Source organism: Rhinopithecus roxellana, chromosome 12 (assembly GCF_007565055.1).
Source record: "Rhinopithecus roxellana isolate Shanxi Qingling chromosome 12, ASM756505v1, whole genome shotgun sequence".
Classification (NCBI taxonomy): domain Eukaryota; kingdom Metazoa; phylum Chordata; class Mammalia; order Primates; family Cercopithecidae; genus Rhinopithecus; species Rhinopithecus roxellana.
The window spans coordinates 106,027,327-106,053,792 of record NC_044560.1 but is presented as its reverse complement, the minus strand read 5'-3'; the positions used below and the strand labels follow the sequence as shown (position 1 = coordinate 106,053,792).

At 41.4% G+C, this 26,466-nt stretch overlaps 1 pseudogene; it reads left to right on the top strand.

The window, feature by feature from the left end:
• The first annotated feature begins 408 nt into the window (after window positions 1-408).
• On the top strand, window positions 409-24,987 carry LOC104673491 (annotated as a pseudogene).
• Window positions 24,988-26,466: the final 1,479 nt, after the last annotated feature.

Here is a 26,466-nt window from a genome sequence, read left to right as displayed (position 1 = left end):
TGACTCGGTTCCGAACCCTTCCGCGGGCCCTAGACCCCGTGCAGAGTTCACCTGCCGGGCAGCCAGGCCTTCGCGCTTCTGTGCCCCACAGCTGTCTACTCACCAGAGTAGACACCCAACCCCTCCTTGTGATTTATTTTTTTAATTACTAAAATCTAGGATTTCCCAGTCAGACTATTATGTAAATGTCCTCAAACTCATAGCACTTTTTACAGAAAACCACAGGTAGATATTGCCAGCAATGCATTATCAATATTATCTGGTGGTGTTGCCAGAAAGACAATGAGAGCTCTTTTCTGTAAGCTCACACTCGCGGAGAAAATCCTTTGGTATGTCTTAAAAGATTGGGAAATGAACAATCCAAAAATAGAATTACCAGTCCCACTTACAACATCAACAAAAGGAAAAATGGACCCATCCTCAGTCACCAAGACCTGAGAACAGAGAGTGGCAGCTCCTTCACACAGGTGGCAGAGAAAGGAAGCTGTCAGCCAGGGAGCCTCCTGGAGTATGCCTGAGATGGGCAGAACTGGGGACATCGGTTCTCTACAGCAACACTGCAATGAGGGGCTGGAGTGGTGTAGAAAAAATTCCAACACTTTTTGCTGGTGAGTGGCTCTACTCATTCGTTCATCCCTGTCGCTGGTTCCCTTCTTGAAGCTTGAAAATAATCTGAACTTTGCGTGTCAAGAGCAGCTGGCCTCCTCCCAGACATTAATGTTCTGTATTGGCTAGGTATTGGCTGCAAACACAAGATTAGATTACACAGAGAGTTGGGGAGTGAAACTGCTCCCACTCAGGCTGAGTCACCAGAGTCAGGCTGCATTACCAGACTCATCCCCTCAGAGGCTTCTGGGGTTGGTTGATAGCTTGGGTCTGCATAGCTACCTCTCAGAGAACACACTGGCCACAGCTCCCAAGTTGTAGCTGTTTCTGCCTCCCCTGACCCAGAACTGCTACTTCCCTCAACGTTTCCAGTGATTTGTCGCATTTCATTTTGTCTTGTGTTCTCTACTGAAGCTGCCCGATTTTCATTTTATGTGCCTTACCTGACATTTTGGGGGTTATTCACATTTTTAAAATGTATTTTCATTTTCCCTGTAAGAGAGAGCCTGTGTTTCTGGCTTGCAAACCAGGCTGGAGATGGCACCTTCCCCAGAGCTCAGGAATTCTGGGTGAGGATTGAATGTGGGGAATGTCACGAGATTTAGCCTGCTCCTGTAGGCAAAAGGACCTTTTGAAACACACAAGTGGAGATAGTTAGGTATTTCATACACATAACATAGTTGTGATACAAAAGTCAGAGAAAGACAATCGCCAAATATTCTAGGACACTAGTCCTCAATATTAGTATGCATGAGAGCCACTAGGGCTATGGATGAAAATGCAAATTCCTGGGCCTCACTCCCAAAGATTTTGATTCCGTAAATCTGTGGGGAGTCCAGGAATCTGCATTTTCAAAAAGCACTTGTATTAGTCAGTTTTCACACTGCTATGAAGAGCTGCCTGAGGCTGGGTAATTTATAAAGAAAAGAGGTTTAATTGGCTCACAGTTCTGCTTGGCTGGGAAGGTCTCTGGAAATTTACAATCATGGCAGAAGATGAAGGGGAACCAAGGCATGTCTTACATGGTGGCAGGCGAGAGAGAGGGAGAAAGTGCCACACTTTTTAACCATCAGATCTCGTGAGAACTCACTCACTATCACGAGAAAAGCATGAGGGAAACTGACCCCATGATCCAATCACCTCCCATCAGATCCCTCCCTAACACATGCAGTAATTCAAGGTAAGATTTGGGTGGGGAAACAGAGCCAAACCCTATCAGCACCCATGACTTTAATAAATGGAGTTCACCAATAACTTCCGTGAAAATAAAGACTAACCAAATGAGAAAGCAAAGGCTATCTATTCTACAACAAGTAAGTCAGCCACCATCACTTCCATTTTGGGAGAGACTCAAAGGCCAGCCGAGGAGTAAGAAAGCTTTATAGTGGAAAAGGTATCATCCTTTTTTTCACATGTTCCCTGATTCGAGGCTGTTGGCATGGGGAAGCTGAGGATAGCTAACTAGATGTACGACATCCTATGGGATTGGTTTAGGGTACATATTTGGCTTTCCTAGGTTGCTCCTAAGTTAAAAACAGGAACAAAAATTTGGGAAGCTGTCAGTTATTAATCAAGTCCTGGCCATTTGGAGCTGATTGTTACTGGAGTTATTGTTTAGTTTCCTGGATTGTTACTAGAGATAGTCTGACTTCCTACAAGTGTGACTTACAGCAAGTGGCTTCCTGGGCTGTTTATTGTAGAAAAGTGGGTTGATTTCCTAGGCAGGTTGCTGTAGGGCATGGGTCAGAGTTCTGTTTTTATATGTGGTCTGGCCATTGTCTGTATATTTTGTCTCTCGTCTCTGAGAAATATAGCCATAAACCAAGCTCTTTTTGTAACACAGAGCAGAACTTCAATACGGGGGACTGCTTTCTTCATTATTGCTGTCATCTATTTGTTGTTGCTTTTTGACAGTGATGATCTCAAGGCAAAAACGGCTGAACATCCTATTTAATTAGGATAGTCCAGGGCTCTAACTTACATGCTTTACACGACCATTGCCTTCTTAGGCATGGCAGATAACAAGCATGGAATATTATTGCTAGTCTTGGCTTTGTGGTGTAAAGTTGGTTTTCATACAGCTCCCAGAAAGCTCTCTATAGACATCAGTGGAGCCAAAAGTCTTCAAGCTTTATCCCATCTTATTTCCCGCTTCTCTTGTGCCCATGGGTCATTATCTTTCCTGTGACAACTGAGATTAAAGATAAATCTTGGTTTTCTCTCTTTATGCCTTCCACAATGCTTATCTTCTTTGTCGTAATCCTGGATTGCATGGATTCCATTTGTTCAGTCAAAATGGAAGTTTCCAAATGTCCCCACGATTGATCCTTTCCCATTTTTGTTAGTGCTTTGGAAATTTTTGAATACATCCAACAACAGTCTGAACAAAACTGCTATGAACAAAACGGCATACCAGGAAAGTGCAGAACACATCCTGTCTGGAGGAGTAGTAGTGAGTGCTAGGTCTTCATTTTGTCTACCAAGGTCTTTTCATCTCCCTCTAAGAGAGGACGGAATGCTTTTTGCCTCTGTAGAATCATTCTATGATGTGTTGATCAGCAGTCTGGGTCTCATCTCAGATGTATTTCACACACTCTATGACTGCTGTGTTTTAGTCACGATATTTATTGCTGCCCTGATGAAAAGATGGAATGCAATGGGGATTTTTCTCCTATGAGTGCACCCAAATAGAAATTCTCTCTCAATTTATTAATCGACTTTTTCTTTTTTCCAAGAAAATTCCATTTGTATTTCAATTAGTATTAAAACTAACTTACAAGTGTTTTGAAGGAATTGACGTCTTCCCTAAAATGCACCTTTCCACTTTGAGCAGCAGCTCTAATGTACTGTATTTCCTTGACACCATCACTAAGTATGAGCCACATCATCAATCTGATAGCAGATTTGTAAAAACCAAACCAAAACATTACATTACATCCAGAATGTGATGATTCTTCCAAATCACTTTCAGCCATTGGCAGCAATCACAGTGACAGGCTGTCTACTCCCACTCCTGCTCCCCAGGCTTAAGCTATCAGAAAATCTGTTCTCTAACATATTTGAAAGTTCTAAAGTCAAACATGTTTCAGGGCTGCTTGATTCAGCTGCTCATCCATGTCCTCAAGGTCCCAGCTTGTGTTCATCTCTGCTTTGTGGTCCTGACTGTACTTGTTTCGCCTCCAGGCTCCTGGCACACAGATGGAACAGTTTTGGTATCACATCCAAACACAGCAGTGTCCAGAGATCCAAAGAGATTCTCAGTCTTTTTCTTAAGCCCCATAGCTTTTTCCCTTTCTCATTGGAAAAACAGGGTCACTAGTTTACCCTGAAACCAATCTCTGACATGGGGTGGGGGCCACTATAATTATTTAAGTCCAAACAGAATGTACCGTCAGGTGGTGGCGGTGGTTTTTGTCATAATTGCAAATCTTGGATCTCCAAAATAAATGCGAAGCACAACAAAGAATACTTGCCTATTAGTTAAAGTGCTTAACTTAAACTCTCAGTTTTGTTGAATTAGTATTATTGCAAATTAAACTGCCTTCTGAAAGTTAGCTGGGAGCTTCTGACACATAGACACTCAGCATCTCAGGGATAAATCTTCATAAAAGGAATAACCTGGTCACTCCAATTTCTCCTAGCTTTGAAAGTCATAGAGTCTATTCTGGAGGACTATTTAATGAAGCAGTTTTGAATGCAACAGGAAAAGTTCCATGTAACAAAGTTTTCTGTTTCACTGCTTCATCATAATGTAATATTTTTTTTATTTTTATTTTTTATTTGTACAGACTTGGGGTGTACATTTACAGGTTTGTTACAAGGACATACTTCATAATGGTGAGGTTTGGGTTTCTATTAATAGATTTTTCTAATGGCAAAACTTGTTTTTGTGTTAGTTGGTGGCTCAATTGATCATCTAGTATTAGATACACATGTTAACACCAGTCTCAGCTAGAGGGCTGGCAGTAAACCTGATTGAGCTTCTCAATGAAGATGTCATTCATCTGATCATAGCCATTTGCATCTTATACATGGACACCATGATTGTGAAACGGTCACAGTCATTAATGAGGCATGAATGCTAGAAGAAAGATGTATTTCCATATGTTTTGGCAGACACATTTGGCAATGGGGGTGTGATCATATCCATTATGCTCACAGAGCAGTGTGGGTGGTTTATTGCTTAACTCTTCTATTCCTTTTTATTGCCTCATGAATACTTCTCAGTGTTGCCCCATTAACTAAAGATGCCTGTCAGGTTATCAGGTCATCCTTTTGAGACTACCACCAGAATATCCAACAGATATACATACTGCTTTTAAAAACTGAAGGCTTCAGCCGGGTGCGGTGGCTCACGCCTGTAATCCCAACACTTTGGGAGGCCGAGACGGGTGGATCACGAGGTCAGGAGATCAAGACCATCCTGGCTAACACAGTGAAACCCCGTCTCTACTAAAAAAAAATACAAAAAACTAGCCGGGCGAGGTGGCAGGCGACTGTAGTCCCAGCTACTCGGGAGGCTGAGGCAGGAGAATGGCATGAACCCAGGAGGCAGAGCTTGCAGTGAGCCAAGATCGCGCCACTGCACTCCAGCCTGGGTGACAGAGCAAGACTCCATCTCAAAAAAAAACACAAAAAACAAAAAACAAAAAAAAAAAACCTGAAGGCTTCATATTACAATGAGACCTTCACTTTTTGATATCATTCTGCCACTATTGGGACAGGACCAACTGATATAGAGGTGACATCCAATGTGCTGGAACAAAGAATAGCACTGCAAGTTATAGCAGTAAAGACCCTAGAGTAAACAATTTAACAATTCAAGTGGAAAAAGGGTTACTTTCAACATATGTCTGATCTAAGAACTGGATTTTATAATGTTCTGGCTATAACAAAACAAACGAAGGGTATGAAGTACTGCAAAAGACAGTACTTACATCATGTAAGATAACAACTACCCTGGGGTATGAGCAATAAAGAATAAATGACTCAGTATTTATGTTGCTGGAAGTAAAAAAATTGCACACAATTATACAGAAACATGTCACCATATTTAAAAAATAATAATAAAGCTCCTCATTATTAAATCAAGGAATCTTTCTTACAGGAAATTTAAATACAGAGTGAAACATTAATTGTAGAAGTAAAATAATTGTTATTTGAATTACATATATAAACAGAATTTTAAAATGTAAGTGAACATGGTGTATCATAACATCTTGGAAAATAGACAAATAATAATGAGTTCTAATGAAGACCAAAATCACTTCTGGGTGTTTACTTCTTGTCAGAAGGTATCTCCACTATAAACTGTATTTGCATGCTTAAACACCTACAGTAAAGGCTGAACAACTTTTTGCATAGCCTAAGGATAAAATAGGAAAAAAGTTGTATTTTATGGATTCTCTGTAAATAAAAGTGGTTCCTAATTATAACTTAAGTCCATTAAGTAAATTGCCACTTTTACTGTATACTAAACTATTTGGGAAAATTTCAGTCACTGATATGAAATAAGCAATGAGAATATGAAAGTATAACATTACAGTTTTTGATGTATCCTAAAACCAACCCTGGAGAGCCACAGGGGGCAAGGGGAGTCCCCATCCCCAGCCAAAAAAGGCAGTGAATGATTGTGTTGTTGCAGAAATCAGGAGGATCAGAGAGACCTCAGGGTAAAATACTGGAGGATCTTTATTGAGTGCACTCAGACCCAGCAGACTTAACATCCAAAAACTGGGCCCCGAACAAAGACAGGGTCTTGCTTATACACCTTCTTCTGAGTGGCATGAAAGTGAATGTAAAGAAGCAGAACAAAGGCAGTTTATCAAACAGTGACAGGCTCATAACTCAGGTTTATATATGTCTCTTGCTATGCGGCCCCTATGGCTGTTATCTAGCTTTTGCTAAAGGAGTCTTGCCCAAACTTATGTCCTTTGCTGTGATGCCTAGATGGCTACAATCTAGGATCACTCAAGCATGTCCTGTGACCTTTGTTATGCAGCTCAGATGAAAAACAGAAACTTACAGTTATTAGTGTCAGGCCTGTGAGCCCAAGCTAAGCCATCGTATCTCCTGTGACCTGCAGGTATACATTCAGATGGCCTGAAGCAACTGAAGATCCACAAAAGAAGTGAAAATAGCCAATTCCTGCCTTAACTGATGATATTCCACCATTATGATTTGTTCCTGCCCCACCCTAACTGATCAACTGACTTTGTGACAATATACCCTCCCTGCCCTTGCAATAATGTACTCTGTGATATTCCCCACCCTTATGAATCATATACTTTGTATGATGCACTCTCCTCATCCTTGGGAAGGTAATTTGTAATATTCTCCCCTGCCCTTAAGAAGGTATTTTGTAATATTCTCCCCACCCTTGAGAATGTACTTTGTAAGATCCACCCCCTGCCCACAAAAAATTGCTCTTAACTCCATTGCCTATCCCAAACCTATAAGAACTAATGATAATCCCACCACCCTTTGCTGACTCTCTTTTCGAGCTCAGCCTGCCCATAACCAGGTGATTAAAAAGCTTTATTGTTCACACAAAGTCTGTTTGGTGGTCTCTTCACATGGACGCATGTGACATTTGGTGCTGAAGACCCTTCAGGAGATCAGTCCCCTGTCCTCGCCCTCACTCCGTGAGGAGATCCACCTACCACCTTGGGTCCTCAGACCAACCAGCCCAAGGAACATCTCACCAATTTCAAATCAGGTAAGTTGTCTTTTCACTATCTTCTCCAACCTCTCTCGCTATCCCTCCACGCTTCCATCTCCCCTTTCCTTAATTTTGGTTCCTTTCCCTTTCTGGTAGAGAGAGAGGACACATCTTTTATCTGTAAACTCAAAACTCCAGCACCGGTCACGCATTCAGGAAGACAGTCTTCCCATGGTGTTTAATCACTGTGGGGATGCTTGCCTGATTATTAACCCACATTTCAGAGGTGTCTGATCACTGTGGGAATGCCTGCCTTGATCCCTCACCTTGGTGGCAAGTACCACCTCCCCTAGGTGGCAAGCACCACCTCCCCTGGGTGGCAAGTACCACCCCACCTCCTCCATGTCTCTACCATCTCTTTTCTCTGGGCTTGCCTCCTTCACTATGGGCAAACCATTCACCCTCCATTCCTCCTTCTTCTCCCTTAGCCTGTGTTCTCAAGAACTTAAAACCTCTTCAATTCTCACCTGACCTAAAACCTAAGCATTTTATTTTCTTCTGCAACATTGCTTGGCCCCAATACAACTTTGATAATGGCTCTTGGCCGGGCACGGTGGCTCAAGCCTGTAATCCCAGCACTTTGGGAGGCCAAGACGGGCGGATCACGAGGTCAGGAGATCGAGACCATCCTGGCTAACACGGTGAAACCCCATCTCTACTAAAAATACAAAAAAAAAAAAACTAGCCGGGCGAGGTGGCGGGCACCTGTAGTCCCAGCTACTCGGGAGGCTGAGGCAGGAGAATGGCGTAAACCCGGGAGGCGGAGCTTGCAGTGAGCTGAGATCTGGCCACTGCACTCCAGCCTGGGCAACAGAGCGAGACTCCGTCTCAACAAAAAAAAAAAGAAAAATGGGCAAACGGTCTGAGGTGCCTGACATTCAGGCATTCTTTTACACATTGGTCTCTCCCTAGTCTCTGCTCCCAATGTGACTCATCCCAAATCTTTCTTCCTTCTCTCCTGTCTGTTCCTTCAGTTTTCACCCCAAGTTCTGAGTCCTCTGAATCCTCCTTTTCTACAGACTCATCTGACCTCTCCCCTCCTCCCCAGGCTGCTCCTCGCCAGGCCGAGCCAGGTCCCAATTCTTCCTCAGCCTCCACTCCCCAACCCTATAATCCTTCTATTACCTCCCCTCTTCATATCCTCTTCATACCCGGTCTGGCTTACAGTTTCATACCATGACTAGCCCTCCCCCACCTGCCCAACAATTTCCTCTTAAAGAGGTGGCTGGAGCTAAAGGCATAGTCAAGATTAATGCTCCTTTTTCTCTATCAGACCATTCCCAAATCAGTTAGCATTTAGGCTCTTTTTCACCAAATATAAAAACCCAGCCTAGTTCATGGCCCATTTGGCAACAACCCTTAGATGCTTTACTGCCTTAGACCCAGAGGGGCCAGAAGGCCGTCTTATTCTCAATATGCATTTTATTACCCAATCCACTCCCGACATTAGAAAAAGCTCCAAAAATTAGATTCCAGCCCTCAAACCCCACAACAGGACATAATTAACCTCGCCTTCAAGGTGTACAATAATAAAAAAAAAAAGAGGCAGCCAAGTGGCAATGTATTTCTGAGTTGCAATTACTTGCCTCCACTGTGAGAGAAAGCCCAGCCACATCTCCAGCACACAAGAACTTCGAAACACCTAAATTGCAGTGGTCAGGCATTCCTCCAGGACCTCCTCCCCCAGGATCTTGCTTCAAGTGCTGGAAATCTGGCCACTAGGCCAAGGAATGCCTGCAGCCTGGGATTCCTCCTAAGCTGTGTCCCATCTGTGCGGGACCCCACTGGAAATCGGACTGTCCAACTCACCCAGCAGGCACTCCCAGAGCCCCTGAAACTCTGGCCCAAGACTAACTGACTCCTTCCCAGATCTTCTTAGCTTAGTGTTAAAGACTGATGCTGCCTGATCACCATGGAAACCTCCTGGACCATCAGACCTTTGGGTAACTCTTACAGTGGAGGGTAAGTCCATCCCTTTCTTAATTAATATGGAGGATACCCACTCCACATTACCTTCTTTCCAAGGGCCTGTTTCCCTTACCTCTGTAACTGCTGTGGGTATTGACAGCCAGGCTGCTAGACTCCTCAAAACTCCCCCACTCTGATGCCAACTTGGACAACATTCTTTTATGCATTCCTTTTTAGTTATCCCCACCTGCCCAGTTCCCTTATTAGGTCAAGACATTTTCACTAAATTATCTGCTACCCTGACTATTCCTGGGCTACAGCCACACCTCACTGCCACCCTTTTCCCCAGTTCAAAGCCTCCTTCGCATCCTCCCCTTGTATCTCCCTACCTTAATCCACAAGTACGGGATATCTCTACTCCCTCCTTGGCGACCAATCATGTACCCCTTATCATCCCATTAGAACCTAATCACCCTTACCCTACTCAATGCCAATATCCCATCGCACAGCAGGCTTTAAAAAGGTCAAAGCCTGTTATCACCAGCCTGTTACAACATGGCCTCTTGAAGTCTACAAACTCTCCTTACAACTCTCCTAACCTACCTGTCCAAAAACCGGACAAGTCTGACAAGCTGGTCCAAGATCTTCATCTTATCAACCAAATTGTCTTGCCTATCCACCCCGTGGTGACAAACCCTATCCTCAATACCTCCCTCCACAACCCATTATTCTGTTCTGGATCTCAAACATACTTTCTTTACTATTCCTTTACACCCTTCATCCCAGCCTCTCTTCACTTTCACTTGGACTGACCCTGACACCCATCAGTCCCAGCAACTTACCTGGGCTGTACTGCCACAAGGCTTCAGGGACAGCCCCCATTACTTCAGTCAAGCCCTTTCTCATGATTTACTTTCTTTCCATCCATCTGCTTCTTACCTTATTCAATATTTTGACAACCTTCTACTTTATAGCCCATCCTACAAATCTTCCCAACAGGACACCCTCCTGCTCCTCCAACATCTGTTCTCAAAAGGATATTGTGTATCACCCTCTAAAGCCGAAATTTCTTCCTCATCCATTACCTGTCTTGGCATCTTTCTTCATGAAAACACACGTGCTCTCCCTGCTGATCGTGTCCGGCTAATCTCTCAAACCCCAACCCTTTCTACGAAACAACAACTCCTTTCCTTCCTAGGCATGGTTAGGTACCTTCTCCTTTGGATACCTGGTCTTGCCATCCTGACTAAACCATTATATAAACTCTACCCGACTTCAAACTATACTACAAGGCTGCAACATGGTACTGGTACCAAAACAGACACACAGACCAATGGAACAAAATAGAGATCTCAGAAATAAGTCCACACATCTACAACCATCTGATTTTTTTTTTTTTTTTTTTTGAGGCGGAGTCTCGCTCTGTCGCCCGGGCTGGAGTGCAGTGACCGGATCTCAGCTCACTGCAAGCTCCGCCTCCCGGATTTAGGCCATTCTCCTGCCTCAGCCTCCCGAGTAACTGGGACTACAGGCGCCCGCCATGTCGCCCGGCTAGTTTTTGTATTTTTAGTAGAGACGGGGTTTCACCGTGTTAGCCAGGATGGTCTCGATCTCCTGACCTCGTGATCCGCCCGTCTCGGCCTCCCAAAGTGCTGGGATTACAGGCTTGAGCCACCGCACCCGGCCTAACCATCTGATTTTTGACAAACCTGACACAAACAAGCAATGGGGAAAGGATTCCCTATTTAATAAATGGTGCTGGGAAAACTGGCTAGCCATACGCAGAAAATTGAAACTGGACCCCTTCCTTACATCTTACACAAAAATTAACTCAAGATGGATTAGAGACTTAAATGTAAAACCCAAAACTATAAAAACCCTAGAAGAAAATCTAGGCAACACCATTTAGGACATAGGCATGGGAAAAGATTTCATGACCAAAACACCAAAAGCAGTTGCAACAAAAGCAAAATTGACAAATGGGACCTAATTAAAGAGTTTCTGCACAGCAAAAGAAACTATCATCAGAGTGAACAGACAAACTACAGAATGGGAGAATGTGTTTGCAATCTATCCATCTGACAAAGGTCTAATATCCAGAATCTACAAGGAACTTAAACAAATTTACAAGAAAAAAAAAAAACCATCAAAAAGTAGGCAAAGGATATGAACAGACAATTCTCAAAAGAAGACATTTATGTGACACACAAACATATGAAAAAAAAACTCAACATCACTGATCATTAGAGAAATGCAAATCAAAATCACAAGATGCCATGTCATGTCAGTCAAAATGGTGATTATTTAAAAAGTCAAGAAACAACAGTTGCTGGCAAGGCTGTGGAGAAACAGGAATGCTTTTATACTGTTGGTGGGAATGTAAATTAGTTCAACAATTGTGGAAAACAGGGGCAATTCCTCAGGGATCTAGAACCAGAAGTACATTTGACCCAGCATTCCCATTACTGGGTATAAACACAAAGGAATATAAATCATTCTATTATAAAGATACATGCACACGTATGTTTACTGCAGCACTATTCACAATAGCAAAGACATGGAATCAGCCCAAATGTCCATCAATGATAGACTAGATAAAGAAAACATGGCACACATATACTATGGAATACTATGCAGCCATAAAAAGGAATGAGATCATATCCTTTGCAGGGACATAGATGAAGCTGGAAGCCATTATCCTCAGCAAACTAACACAGGAACAGAAAACCAAATACTGCATGGTCTCACTTATAAGTGGGAGCTGAACAATTAGAACATATGGACACAGAGAGGGGAACAGCACACACTGGGGCCTGTCGGTGGAGGCAGGGGAAGGGAAAGCATCAGGATAAATAGCTAACGCATGCAGGGCTTAATACTAGGTGATGGGTTGATAGATGCAGCAAACCACCATGGCACATGTTTACCTATGTAACAAACCTGCATGTCCTGCACATGTATCCAAGAACTTAAAATAAAATTTAAAAACAGAAAAAAAAGAAAAAAAACAACAAAATTACAACAAAACAAAAACTGATTGGGGTGAGGTAATGGAGACTTTCACCTTTAGCTCTATAGACTTCTATCATTTTGAATAGAATAGAACACATATATTCATACACTGCTTATCCAATAAAATCAATCTAAATATTTTTTTAAAACCAACCCCTCTGCAAAATAAATTTTCTTACTTTTGATTAAAAAGGAAAACTCAATTGGCCATTTTTGTGTGGGTCTATTTCTGGATATTCCCTCACGTTCCATCGATCTATATGTTCTTTCATTCACCAATACGGTATCGTCTTGATTACTACACCATAAAAGCCTCAAAATAGACCTGTGGGTCTATTTCTGGATATTCCCTCACGTTCCATCGATCTATATGTTCTTTCATTCACCAATACGATATCGTCTTGATTACTACACCATAAAAGCCTCAGAATCAGGTCCCTAAACTTTGTTCTTCTTTTACAAAATTGTCTTGGCTATTCTGGTTCTTTTGCCTTTCCTTACACATTTTAGAATCAGCTTTACAATATTGACTCCCTCCCAAAAAAAATCCTCCCAGGCTGTTAGGTTTGCTTTGAATGCACATATCAAGGTGAAGAATACTGACATCTAACAATGAGTCTTCCAGTCCATGGCTACAGTATATCTCTCCATTGATTTAGATCTTTATGTCCCAGTTTTTGAACTTTTCCGCATACAGATCCACACACATTTTGTTTGATTCAGGCATAGATATTTAATTTTTGATACCATTTTAAATTGCTTTTAATTTCAAATTTGAATTGTTCAAAGAGACAGACAGTGAAGAATTCAAATGTGAATTGTGCCACAGACGATTGTTTATAGTCTACAGAAATATATTTTATTACTTTATATTAATTGACTTGGTAGTCTGTGAACTTGCTAATCTTATTTATTTGGCCTATGAATTCTTTATAGACTCCTTGGGATTTTCTACATCGGCAGTAGTGTCTGTGAATAGACAGTTCATCACTTATTTTCCAATCTGTATGCGTTTTTGCCTCATTACACTAGTTAGGACTTCCCGTACAAAAATGAATAGAAGTGGTGAAAATAGACTCCCTTGCCTTGTTCCCGACCTTAGGAGGAAAACATTCCATCTTTACCATTAAATATGATGTTAGCTGTAGGATTTTTGTAGATGCCTTTTACAAAGTTAAGCAAGTTCCCTGATATTTCTAGTTTTCTGAGAATGCATTTTATTCTGCTTATGAATGTTTTAATTACTCAGAAACCCATATACACTTCCAGTGAGATATTAATGTCTTGTTAAGTTTTATATTTTGATCACCATTAGAGAAATTATTAATAGATGCATTTTTATAAACCTGAGGTTTTCATAATCATAAAGGCAATTTCCTCATCAATTGTCCAACTGCTTCAAATATCAAGGTCTTTAAGCAAAGATCTTCAGAAAATTTTATAAGTAAAAATAAATTACTAATAAAGAGAGGCAGCTTCTAGTAAATAAATATTTAGTTGTTATTAAACTAATATTTAATTTTAATTTCCTTACAGACTTAAGTTTATTAGCTTGAGGCGAACTTTAATAGTTAAAAATTATTTATCATTTTGAAGTTTTAAAAATATCATTTTGTCAATTTTAAATTGTCACTTTTCTGGTTGAGGCTACCTTAGACATAAAAAGTGTCAAACTTCCCAAAAACATTTTGGAGTCATTTCTACTTAGAGAGACAGTATGTCCTTTTAAAAGATCAACTGCATTATAACTTAGATTATCTGATAAAATACCAATTTCAAGAAATGATCAAAAATTAGGTATTATAGACAGCCATGGTGGCTCACACCTGTAATCCTGGCACTTTGGGAGGCTGAGGCAGGAGGATAACTTGAGGCCAGGAGTTCAAGGCATGCCTAGGCAACACAGTGAGATCCCATCTCTACAAAAAAAAAAATTGTTTTTTGAGACAGGGTCTCACTCTGTCACCCAGGCTGGAGTACTAGAGCACAGTGGTGCAATCTCAGCTCACTGCAGCCTCGGCTGCCCAGGTTCAAGTGATTCTCCCACCTTAGCCTCCCGAGCAGCTGGGACTACCAGCACATATCACCAAGCCCAGTTAATTTTTGTATTTTTTGGTAAAGGCAGGGTTTCACCATGTTGACCAGGCTGGTCTTAAACTCCCAACCTCAAGTGATCCACCCGTCTCAGCCTCCCTACGTGCTGGGATTACAGGCATGAACCACCATGCCTGGCCAAAAAAATATATATTTTTTTAATTAGTCAGGAGTCGTGGTGTGTGCCTATAGTCTCAGTTACTCAGGAGACTGAGGCAGAAGAATCGCTTGAGCCCAGGAGTTTGAGGGTGCAGTGAGCCATCACCACACCACTGCAGGCCAGCCTAGGTGACAGAACAAGACCCCAGTCTCTAAAAAACAACAACACGAAGTTAGTCTAGCATTAAGAAAAGAAACAACCCTAAAATGTGAATCAAGAGCCTTGACAGTGATTGAAAGTAATTATTTAACTTATCTTAAAATCCAGGTTTGAATGTAAAAAATGTTTACCAAATGTGCTTAATTTCTCCCCATTATAGAAGAAATGTGACACTTCAAACTTTTGATTATGGTATATACACTTAATACATTGCATTTTTACAGATTTTAGTCTAACCAGTAATTCAGAAAAGCATTAAAACAAAACAAATTGAAACTTTATTTTTATATAAAAATTGATCACACTGTTTGAGTTCATTTTTTTTAAATACTTTTGTATGTGTCATTGAAACTGTTGAGGCTCTCAAATTCCATAGCTAATGACTGTGTTTCTTTAGCTGAATAATTCTTTCAACTAAAGACATTAAGTGTACAGAGTCATCTTTCAGCTCTTGTAGCTGCTGCTTCTGTATATTAGCAACAAGCGTATGAAAACAGAAACAATAGGACTCTAAGTTGAACAAAGGCTTTCATTTCATGGTAAGCCTGTTTTACACCTACAATGAGTGACATCAGTCTTTCTTACAAAACGTATTATAAATAAAATAGGATATAATAATAGGTTATCTCAGCAACAGAAATATGACTCACAAGTAGAAACAGAAACATGGAAAACACAAGTGTTTCTTCTAACAGAATAATCTGTATACTGATTATTTCAAGTTTTATGACTGTGTACTGATTTCAAAAAAATATGTAGGCCAAGCACCTTACATGCCAAACACCTTACAGAACTGAAGACATTCTAAGTAACAGTTTGCCTATATTCTTTCATAAATATCCCCCCTTAATGGCCTCCTCACACTAAAATGTGCTGTTTCAAAACATAAATATGTACCACTTTTCAGTGGAATCCTTCCCTAGATATCTACTTCTCACAAATGCTTTTTTATGAGGCTGTAGGCATTTGGGAAGAAGGGCAGAGCAAGATGGTGCATTAGGACTCTCTAGTAATCACTGCCCACGCAGAAACACCAATTTGAATGATTCATGCACAAAAATACATTCAAAAGAGCTAAGGAAACCAGGTGAGAGATCACAGTACCTAGTTATAGCATCATAAGAGGAAAAGATACATTGAAGAGAGAAGGAAGGACAATTTTATGTTACCCAAGTTGTCCTTCACTCAACCCCAGGCAGCACAGCAGAGAGAGAGATATATACTGTCTGCTTGATGGAAAGAGAAGAAAATAAACAAAATGTTGCCCTGGACCCTAATAGCGGACCTTCCACAGTAAAACCCTGCATTAGGCAGATCCCTACAACCTATCAACCCATACCAGTACCTATGGGCTACGCTTCCAGACCTGCTCTGGAACCACATGGGAACCCACAGCCCCTGCAAGGCCAACTCGATCTGCAGTTTGCATCACTGATAGCCTGGGCCTTGGGCTACAGACAAGTCTCGGCAGCAGGCAGGCATCAGCAGCCACAGTCTTCAGGCATACCCCAGCACTGTGCCAGCCTCAGAAGCCATGAGATTCCAGCCTGGCACCGTGCTTGTCATGGTGTACCAGCGTAGGTCACCCTCTAGAGGTGTAATGGCCACAGTGGCACAGAGATCACACCAGTCTCTCCAGGTTATCTGGACAGGCTTATTGTTGAAAGGCATTCCCAGACAAAGTCAGTTTACAAAGACTGGAGTAAGTACCTACTTCTTAAAATATGCAGACGTTGATGTGTGGCCACAAGATCAAGAACAATCAGGGAAATATGACATCGGCAGGGAGACAAAATAAAGCACCAGTGACTAACGATAAAGTGATGGATAAATATGAACTCCTTAGTAAACAATTCAAAATGGCTTTTTTAAGGAAGCTCAGCAAACTTAAAGAAAATACAGAGAAATAATTCAAAGAAATGAGGAAAACAATAAGTAGTTAGAATGAGAAATTTAGCAAAGACTGAAATAATTTTTAAAAACTCAAACAGAAATCCCAGAGCTGAAAAATACAATGAACAAAATTTTAAATGCAATAGAGAGTCTAAACAGCAGAACCAATCAAGCAGAAAAAAGAACCTGTGAACTTGAAGACAAGTTATTTGAAAATGTACTGTCAGAGGGGAAAAAGAAGAAAATAAAAATAAATGAAGGAAGCTCATGGGATTTATGAGACAGCATCAGAAGGGCAAATGTTTGGGTCACTGGAATTAAAGAGGGAGACCAAGAAGTAGAAAGTTGATTTAAACAAATAATAGCAGAAAATTTTCCAAACCCGGAGAAAGATGTAAATATCCAGGTACAAGAAGGTCAAAGGACTCTAGCCAGATTCAATCCAAATAAGACTACCCCAAGCCATATTATAAGTAAACTGCGAAAAATCAAATACAAAGAGAGGATCCTGAAAGCAACAAGAAAAAAGAAGCAAATAAGGCAGTTTCAATACGCCCACCATCAGACTTTTTGGAAATTTTATAGACCTGAGAGAGTTCAAAGTGCAGAAGGGAGAAAAAAAAAAAAAAACTACCACCAAGAATACTACACCCTAAAAGGATCTTCTTCAGAAATGAAGGAGAGATAAGACTTGCTCAGACAAACAAGTGCTGGGGGAGTTTACCTCCACCAGAGCAGTCTTACCAAAAATGCTAAAAGGAATTTTTCAAGCTGAAAGAAAAGGATACTAATGAGTAACACAAAAACATCTGAAAGTATAAAATTCACTGGTAAAAGTAAGTATGCAGTCAAATTTAGAATTATACTGTAACAGTGGTGTATAAATCACATGTATTTCACATGAAGGTTTAAAAACTATTAAAAATAATAATCACAATAATTTGTTAAGAGATATGCAACATAAAAAGATGTAAATGATTACATCAAAAATTCAAAATGTAAGGTGCACAGCAGTAAAAGTGTAGAGGTGGGATTTTTTGTTATCAAAGTTGTTATCAGCTTAAAATAACATATGATAACTATAAGGTATTCTTGTAACTATAAGGTTTTTTTGGTAACTACAAAGCAAAAACCTATAGTAGATATAAACACAAAAATAAAAAGTAAGGAATCAAAATATACTGCTAGAGAGAATCACTTAACCACAAAGGAACAGTAAGACAGGAAGCAAGGAACAAAAGATCTATAAAACAATAAACAAAATAGCAGTAGAAAGTCCTTACCTATAAGTAGCTTTTAAGATCTACCAGAGTCTACATTAGTGCCTCTAACTCACTCATATTCATAGAATGACTTCATTTTTCTATTTCAATCCTTTATAGCATTGCTGATTATTTCTTCTGCCTGGGACATCCTTATTTTGTTTTGTTTTTCAAATCTTCTCAAACCCCAATCAACATACAACAGTAGGCTATGATACTGCTTCATCTGTGAGGTCTCAAATGACACGATCGCTCCAGAAGAGCTCTAGATATGTCTTTATCTCTGTATTCTCATCGCCTCTTCTCACATTGTTTTGTAACTTCATTTATTGTCACCCAAATGCCTCGACTCCAGCAGAACAGATATTATCTTCTTATTTTTATATTTCTAGTGCACAATTACGCTCTTAATATATAGAAGGTGTTCAATAAATCTTTGTAAATCAATGACAAGAAGCTGAATGGAAAAGTTTTAATTTCTGGTTAGCAGTTAGCCAAGTAGATGAATGATGGCCCCATTCAACAAAATAATGAACATAAACTGTAAATACATATGTTACAATTGAAGGTTGTGTGTTAAATTTTAGTTGTTTTGATACTGAGACTCAGTGGTGGTGAATAAAGTCTGACAATTAAACATATGGGTTCATTAGTTAGTACAGTAAAAAAGCCCTTACCTTAAATAATAAACAATGTAAATCGATCAAATTATCCAATCAAAAGACACAGAATAAAGGAAAGACATTAACACAGCTGACTAGATGCATCGGGTACTTGCCTCTTTTATGGAGAGGAAACAAAATAGTCCATAGATAATGACACTTCAAATAGGTCATCTGAAAGAGGACATTAGAATTCAACAGAGAAGTAATGGGAGGCACAAAAGGCAAGGAAGGAGAGAAAAGTGAGGTAGCCTGCTGAGCCAGGATCAACTGGGGGAACAGTGAGAGGCCCCCAGTGGTCCACATTTCCACCACAGATTCCTACCGTCCTAGCCACAGGAGAGCCCCTCAGCCCTCACAGGTTCTGAGACTAACATAGGGAGCTGCCTGGAGACTGCACCATGGCATTGCTCCACTCAGATGGAGTCCCACAAACTCCTAAACTGACATTCCCCACTCACTGCCAGGACCAAAGTGGAAACCCATGGCAGTGACCCTTTCCCATCAGTAGAGGGGTGGTCATGCGTTTTCTCATGCCCCAAGGACAAATTCCACTGCCTGCTGCCACTTCCATGCTACTACAGGGTTCAGGCAGGGTTGAGGCACAGGCAAAGCACACATGCCCCAGCCACCTGCCTAACACTGCTCCCACTAAAAGCAGTCTCACTGTTCCCAGTAGCATGGCCCCAGTGCAGCCCCTGCTGCCCTCAACTGAGCATTCCACTGGCAGCCTGAGGATCATCCTATCCGTGATTACCAGAGCCAGTGCCTTCATACATCATCTGGGGGCCTGAGAACAGGTCTGCCTAGCACAGCTCCACCTCCCCAGTACCTGAGCACTCATCAAAGGGGCCCACAGATCACACAGCCCAGTTCACCACTAATAGCACCTGAACACTTCTCTTGACATCTGAGGTTAGGCCCAACCAGCCTGCCACTACCACCACAGTCAGCACCCACCTGCAGGTGCCACCTGTGAGCCTGAGGAATGGCCTGCCTAGTGCACCCTAGCTACTGCCAACATCAGCACAGACTGCTTGGGTCTCAGAGGATTGTACCATCACTGCTGCTGCCACTGCTACACATGCCCAGGGGCCCAAGAACCTGTCCACCCATCCAACATACCACTGCTATTCTCAATACCTGATCAAGCCACCTGGAGGCCCAATGATTGGCCTGCCTGGACCTGCTAACACTGATGCCAGTGTATGCCACCCTGGGACCCAAAGACAGGCACATTCAGCCCACCACTGCCACCACTGTCATCCAAAACCTGGCCTACCTGGGATCCCAGTCTCCAGCAAAACTTCATAATAGCCTTCACTAACAATTGCACCCTAAGCCACTGAGAAAATGACAGACACCACTGATGCTGTTTATAGCCAAAATAAATCATACAGAGACTACACTACTGCATGTACCCACAATCAAAGTCAAAATTCCCTACCCAACCAACATCATAGATACACCTTCAGGAAAAAAATCCTCCCTATGACAGCAAATTCAAAAAACTGAAAGAAGCCACTCTTACACCAGATGTGCAGATATCAATGTAAGAACACAAGAAACATGAAAAAGTCAGGAAATATCCAAAGGAACACAATAAATTTCTAGCAACACATCCCAATCAAAAAGGAATTTATGAAGCCAGGTGTGGTGGCTCACGCCTGTAATCCCAGCACTTTGGGAGGCTGAAGTAGGCGGATCACTTGAGGTCAGGAGTTTGAGACAAGCCTGGCCAACATGGTGGAACCCCGTCTCTGCTAAAAATACAAAAATTAGCCAGGCATGGTGGTGTGCACCTGTAATTCCAGGTACTCAGGAGGCTGACACACGAGAATTGCTTGAACACAGGAGAAGGATATTGGAGTGGGCCAAGATCATGCCACAGCACTCCTACCTGGGAGACAGAGCGAGACTCCATCTCCAAATAAAAAAAAAAAAAAGGAATTTATGAAATCCCAGAAAAAAATTCAACATATTGTTATTAAAGAAGTGAGTTGTTCTCAGTGACATATAATACAAAAAAACCCAACAATATTAGAAATACAATTTGGGATATGAATGAGAAATTTATTACCAAAGAGATAGGTATCATTAAAAAAGAACCAAAGATACATTCTAGAACTGAAGAATTCATTGAATGAAATAGAAAATACATTCAAAGTGTTCAAAAATAGACCATATGAAGAAGAGGAAAGAATCCCAGAACTTAAAGTTGGGTCTTTTGAAGTAACCTAGTCAGACAAAAACAAAGAAAAAATAATTTAAAAGAATGAGCAGAGCCTACATGAAATAGGAAGCACTATTAAAGCAATAAAATACTTGAATTGTTGGTGTCCCAGAAGGCAACCAATGTTCCTGTATAGTTTCTTTGTTGTTGCAAAGAAGAAAAATGCAAAGGAGAAAAGAAAATCCTTTTCATACAAGCAAATGCTAAGGGTCTTCATTACTGCCAGACCTGCCTTACAAGAGTTCCTTATGGGAGTGTTAAACATGGAAACAAAACACCATTACCAGCCACCACAAAAACACACTTAAGTATATAGCCCACTGTCACTATAAAGCAATCAGGTCTACATAACAACCAGCTAACAACAGGATGACAGGATCAAATCCTCAAATATCAATCTTAAACTTAAATGTAAACAGGCTAAATGCCCTACTTAGAAGACAGAGTGGCATGTTAGATAAAGAAGCAAGACCCAACTGTATACTGGATTCAAGAGACACATCTCAAATTCAATGGCTCAAAAGAAAGGGATGGAGAAAGATCTGTCAAGCAAACAGAAAACAAAAAAGAGCAGGGGTTGCTATTCTTATTTCAGACAAAACAGACTTTAAACCAATAATGATCAAAAAGGAAAAAGAAGGGCATTACATAATGATAGAGGGTCAGATTCAACAAGAAGACTTAACTATATGAAATATATATGTACCCAACACTACAGCACGGAGTCAAAAGAGACTATTTTGGACCGTTAATTTTTTTTTTTCTTTTTTTTTTTGAGATGGAGTCTCGCTCTGTCGCCCAGGCTGGAGTGCAGTGGCACGATCTGGGCTCACTGCAGGAGCTTTAAGTTTTAATGACTGCCCTGCTGGGTTTCAGACTTGCACTGGGGCCTGTAGCCCCTTTCTTCTGGCCACCTTCTCCCTTTTGGAGAGTGACCCAATAGCTGTACCCCCATGGTATGTTGAAAGTAAATAACTTGGCCGGGCGCGGTGGCTCAAGCCTGTAATCCCAGCACTTTGGGAGGCCGAGACGGGCGGATCACGAGGTCAGGAGATCGAGACCATCCTGGCTAACACGGTGAAACCTGGTCTCTACTAAAAATACAAAAAAAACTAGCCGGGCAAGGTGGCGGGCGCCTGTAGTCCCAGCTACTCGGGAGGCTGAGGCAGGAGAATGGCATAAATCCAGGAGGCGGAGCTTGCAGTGAGCTGAGATCTGGCCACTGCACTCCAGCCCTGGCGACAGAGCGAGACTCCGCCTCAAAAAAAAAAAAAAAAAAAAAAGAAAGTAAATAACTTGGTGTGATTTTACAGGCTCATAGGTGGAAGGAATTCATGTCCAGATGAGACTTGAGTCTTTTGACTGAGTTGATGCTAGAATGAGTTAAGAATTTTTAGGACTGTTGGGAAGGCATAGTTGTATTTTGCAATGTGAGAAGGACATGAGATGTGGAGCCAGTGGTGGAATGATACAGTTTAAATCTTTGTATTCCCACCAAATCTCATGTTGAAATGTAAAACCCAGTGTTGGAGGGGGGACTGGTGGGAAGTGTTTGCATTAGGTGGCATATCCCTCATGAATGACTTAGTGCCATCCCTTGGTGATAAGTTCTTGTAAGATTCAGTTTTTTTAAAGTATGTGGCACTTCCCACACTTTCTTTCTTTCTCTCTCTCTCTCTCTCTCTCTCTCTCTCTCTCTCTCTCTCTGTCTCTCTTGCTCCTGCTCCCACTGTGCCTTCTGCCATGATTGTAAGCTTCCTGAGGCCTCCCCAGAAGCAGATGTTGGCACCATGCTTCCTGTACAGCTTGCATAACTGTGAGTCAATGAAACCTCTTTTTTTATATAAATTATCCAGTCACAGGTATTTCTTTAAGGAAATGTAGGAATGGCCTAACATATTAATATATCTGAAGAGAGAGACGGACAACAATGTGGTAATAGTAGGGGCCTTCAACACCCCACTTTCAGCAATAGACAGATCAACCAGACAAAAAAAAAATCAATAAAGAAACATCAGAGGCCGGGCGCGGTGGCCCAAGCCTGTAATCCCAGCACTTTGGGAGGCCGAGGCGGGCGGATCACGAGGTCAGGAGATCCAGACCATCCTGGCTAACACGGTGAAACCCCGTCTCTACTAAAAAATACAAAAAACTAGCTGGGCGTGGTGGCGGTCGCCTATAGTCCCAACTACCTGGGAGGCTGAGGCGGGAAAATGGCGTAAACCTGGGAGGCGGAGCTTGCAGTGAGCTGAGATCCGGCCACTGCACTCCAGCCTGGGCGACAGAGCGAGACTCCGTCTCAAAAAAAAAAAAGAAAAAGAAACATCAGATTCAAGCTATACTCTGGACCAAATGAACTCAATAGACTTATACAAAACAGTTCATCCAACAGCTGCATAATACACATTCTTCTCAACTGCACGTGAGCATTCTCCAGGATATATCATATATATGCCACAAACCAAGTCTTAACAAATTTAAGAGGATTGAAATCATATCAAGTATCTTTCCTAACACAAGAGTATAACACTAGAAATCAGTAACAGGAGGAACTTCAGAAACAGTACAAAGACATGGGAATTAAACAACATGTTCCTGACCAATCACTGGGTCAATGAAGAAATTAAAAGGGAAATTTAAAGATTTCTTGAGACAAACAAAATGGAAACACAACATGCCAAAATCTGTAGGAAAAAGCAAAAGCTGTTCTAAGAGGGAAGTTTACAGCAGTAAATGCCCACCACTGCACAAAACTGGTAGTGCCAGAATCCCCTCACATAATTGACTGTTCTTGAACAACTAGAGGATCAGAGGACTTTGTTCCAGGGTCTACCCCAGAAGCCAAGTCAACCACTGTCAATGCTCAAAACAAAATCTCTAATCACCACCTCCTCCAGCTTACTCTTCTCTCAACTTTCTGTGGCTGAGGTCCTTCCCTTTGTCTCTTGCCACTCTTTGTGACTCTTCCGTCCTCTCTGTCACTGTCTCTTTCTCTCTCCTGGTCTCTCTCTTCTTTCAGTCTATACATATGGCTTAAAATAATAACTCAAATAATAAAGTAATATATTTTCTTGAAAAATGTTGTATATGTTCAGAAATAGAGATTATACAGCCGTAGTTGGTATTCTCTCATCACACCTCCTATCCCCAAAGTAACTGTGTTTACAACATAGTGTCTGAATTTTTCTATATTCTACACATTTGCATACCTAGTAATATAAATATACACATGTACCACACTTTTGTCTTTATATAAGTGAGATAATGTTATACACACCCCTTTAAATCCCTAAGAGCACACAGCCATTTCTTACAGCTGCCTACATTTCCATTGTGTGAATGTTTCAGTAATTTATTTCATTAGTCTTCTGTTGAAAATGATTTTAAGTTGTTCCCAATTTTTCACATTGCTCTAAAATATCACAAAAAAAGTCTTACATGTATGTCTTTGTGCACTGCATCCAGTGAGTAACAGCCCTGGAAGTAGAAATTCTAAAGTGAATTGTTTATGATGCACTGAGTTATATGTTAAGGAAAAACTAATTGAAAACTAAAACAATAAACACATTGATTATCTCATGTAACAAGAATTATGAGCTACCGTGGGTCCAGGGTTTCAGTTCTAGGAATGTAAACATATAGAACAACTGCCAGTAAAATGCGTTGAATCCAAATGCCCCAAACGAGAGAATGTCATGTTTATCGCAGGTCTTCTTTCTGGAGATGTGTAATTGTGTAGTTACTGTGTAATTGTGCAGGTCCTTCTTAACCACCCCACACCCATGGGAAAATTACCACCTACTAAGAGAACAAAAGAGATTTCTATGCAGTTTGTCATGAGAGCTACCTGTATCACTCACTACATCAGAGTTACTCCTACAGGCTCATCAGCTGTCCTACATTTTGTCAAAATAAAGCTCCTATCAAAAATGAAGACACGACTTGAGCCCAGAAGACCAAGGCTGCAGTGAGCCACGGTGGCATTACTGTGCTCCAGCCTGCGTGACAGAGTGGAGTGTCTCTTTAAAAAAAAAAAAAAAAAAAAAAATGGAGACAGTTACCAGTTCAGGGAGCCAGAAGTCCCTGCTTCTACCCTCTCCCTTACAGCACGGCTGGATCCCACTAATCTTGGTTCTGTACAACCTGCCTGTCTGTATCAGCTCCGCATTTCCCCTCAATGTGTTTTCCCTCTTTCCAGTGCCACACAAGCAAGTTCAGGGGTTCAGTATGCGTTGAATAGGAAACCAGCCAAGTTTACCTCCGCCCTGTGGGGATGAAGAGAATTATAGTCCCTGTTACAGAGAAACACCTTGCCCCAAAAGGCTACCCTCTTTTTGCCTTCCAGTTCTCCTCTTATACTTGCAGACAGTCAAACTTCTCTCCCACTTAGGAACCCAGGAGAGTTCAACCGTCTGAATAATGACAGTAGTAATAATAAATACATTTTCATGGAGCCAGGTATGAGGAAACAGAAAAAGAAAGTAATAGTAATTTGAACCGAAGAGAAGATGGTGTGAAAACTGAACTCCTGAAAGCATGACTGGTCTGCTAACCAAGGACATGAATAGTACTAATAAGGAATTTCCTCATTAAAGAGTGAAAGAATGAAACAGCCAACGTAGAAGTGTATACTCTGCTAAAATAGCCTTCAAGATGAAAGTGAGGATTCTCCCATTTCTAGCCATGATCATGTTAACTGAAACCAGACTAGCTCTCTTGACATTAACAACTATAAAACTGCACACTGAATAAAATATATGAAGTCACTGTGTTTAGGTACCAGACAACAGGTAGCACAAGACTGCAATTCCTCAAGGGATGGACATTTACAGAGTGAGCCCTTAGATAAACAAGTTATTTGCCAAAGAACAGTTTCCCAACTGCAGTGCAGATAGCTGGGATCTGAGCACAGGACAGCAGTTCTGCAGTAATGAGGGCATTCAGGGCAGTTGGTGAGGGTGGAGTCTCTGAGGTATGGTATCAAAGAAGAACTGTGCAGAGGTAAGCACCAGATGTCCTTGTGGAATCTTCCCCAAATTCCTGGCTGAGGGCTAGGCTGCATCAATGCACAGACAAGACTATCCAAGGCTTATCAGAGAGGTAAGGCTTAAGGAAGAACTATCCCAGAATGGAGGAGAGTAAGGAAACACAATAATGAATTCTAACACTGGATTCTGGATTGCATCCTAGACCAGAAGGTGGACAGGAGTGGGACAACTGATGAAACTCAAATAAGGTCTGCAGATCAGTTAACGGCATCATGTCAGTATTAGTTTTCTGGTTTCAATAATTTTATTAAGGCTATGCAACATTAGAGGAAGCTGAATGAAAAACACCAATTCACCATACTATTTTTATTTTTTTTATTTTTTGAGACGGAGTCTCGCTCTGTCACCCAGGCTGGAGTGCAGTGGCCAGATCTCAGCTCACTGCAAGCTCCGCCTCCCGGGTTCACGCCATTCTCCTGCCTCAGCCTCCCGAGTAGCTGGGACTACAGGCACCGCCACCTCGCCCGGCTAGTTTTTTGTATTTTTAGTAGAGACGGGGTTTCACCGTGTTAGCCAGGATGGTCTCGATCTCCTGACCTTCTGATCCGCCCATCTCGGCCTCCCAAAGTGCTGGGATTACAGGCTTGAGCCACCGCGCCCGGCCTCACCATACTATTATTGCAACTTCTGTGTAAGTCTAAAATTATTTTAAACTAAGTTAGACAGAAGTTTAAATGTTGCATATAAAAACACAATAACGATAATGAA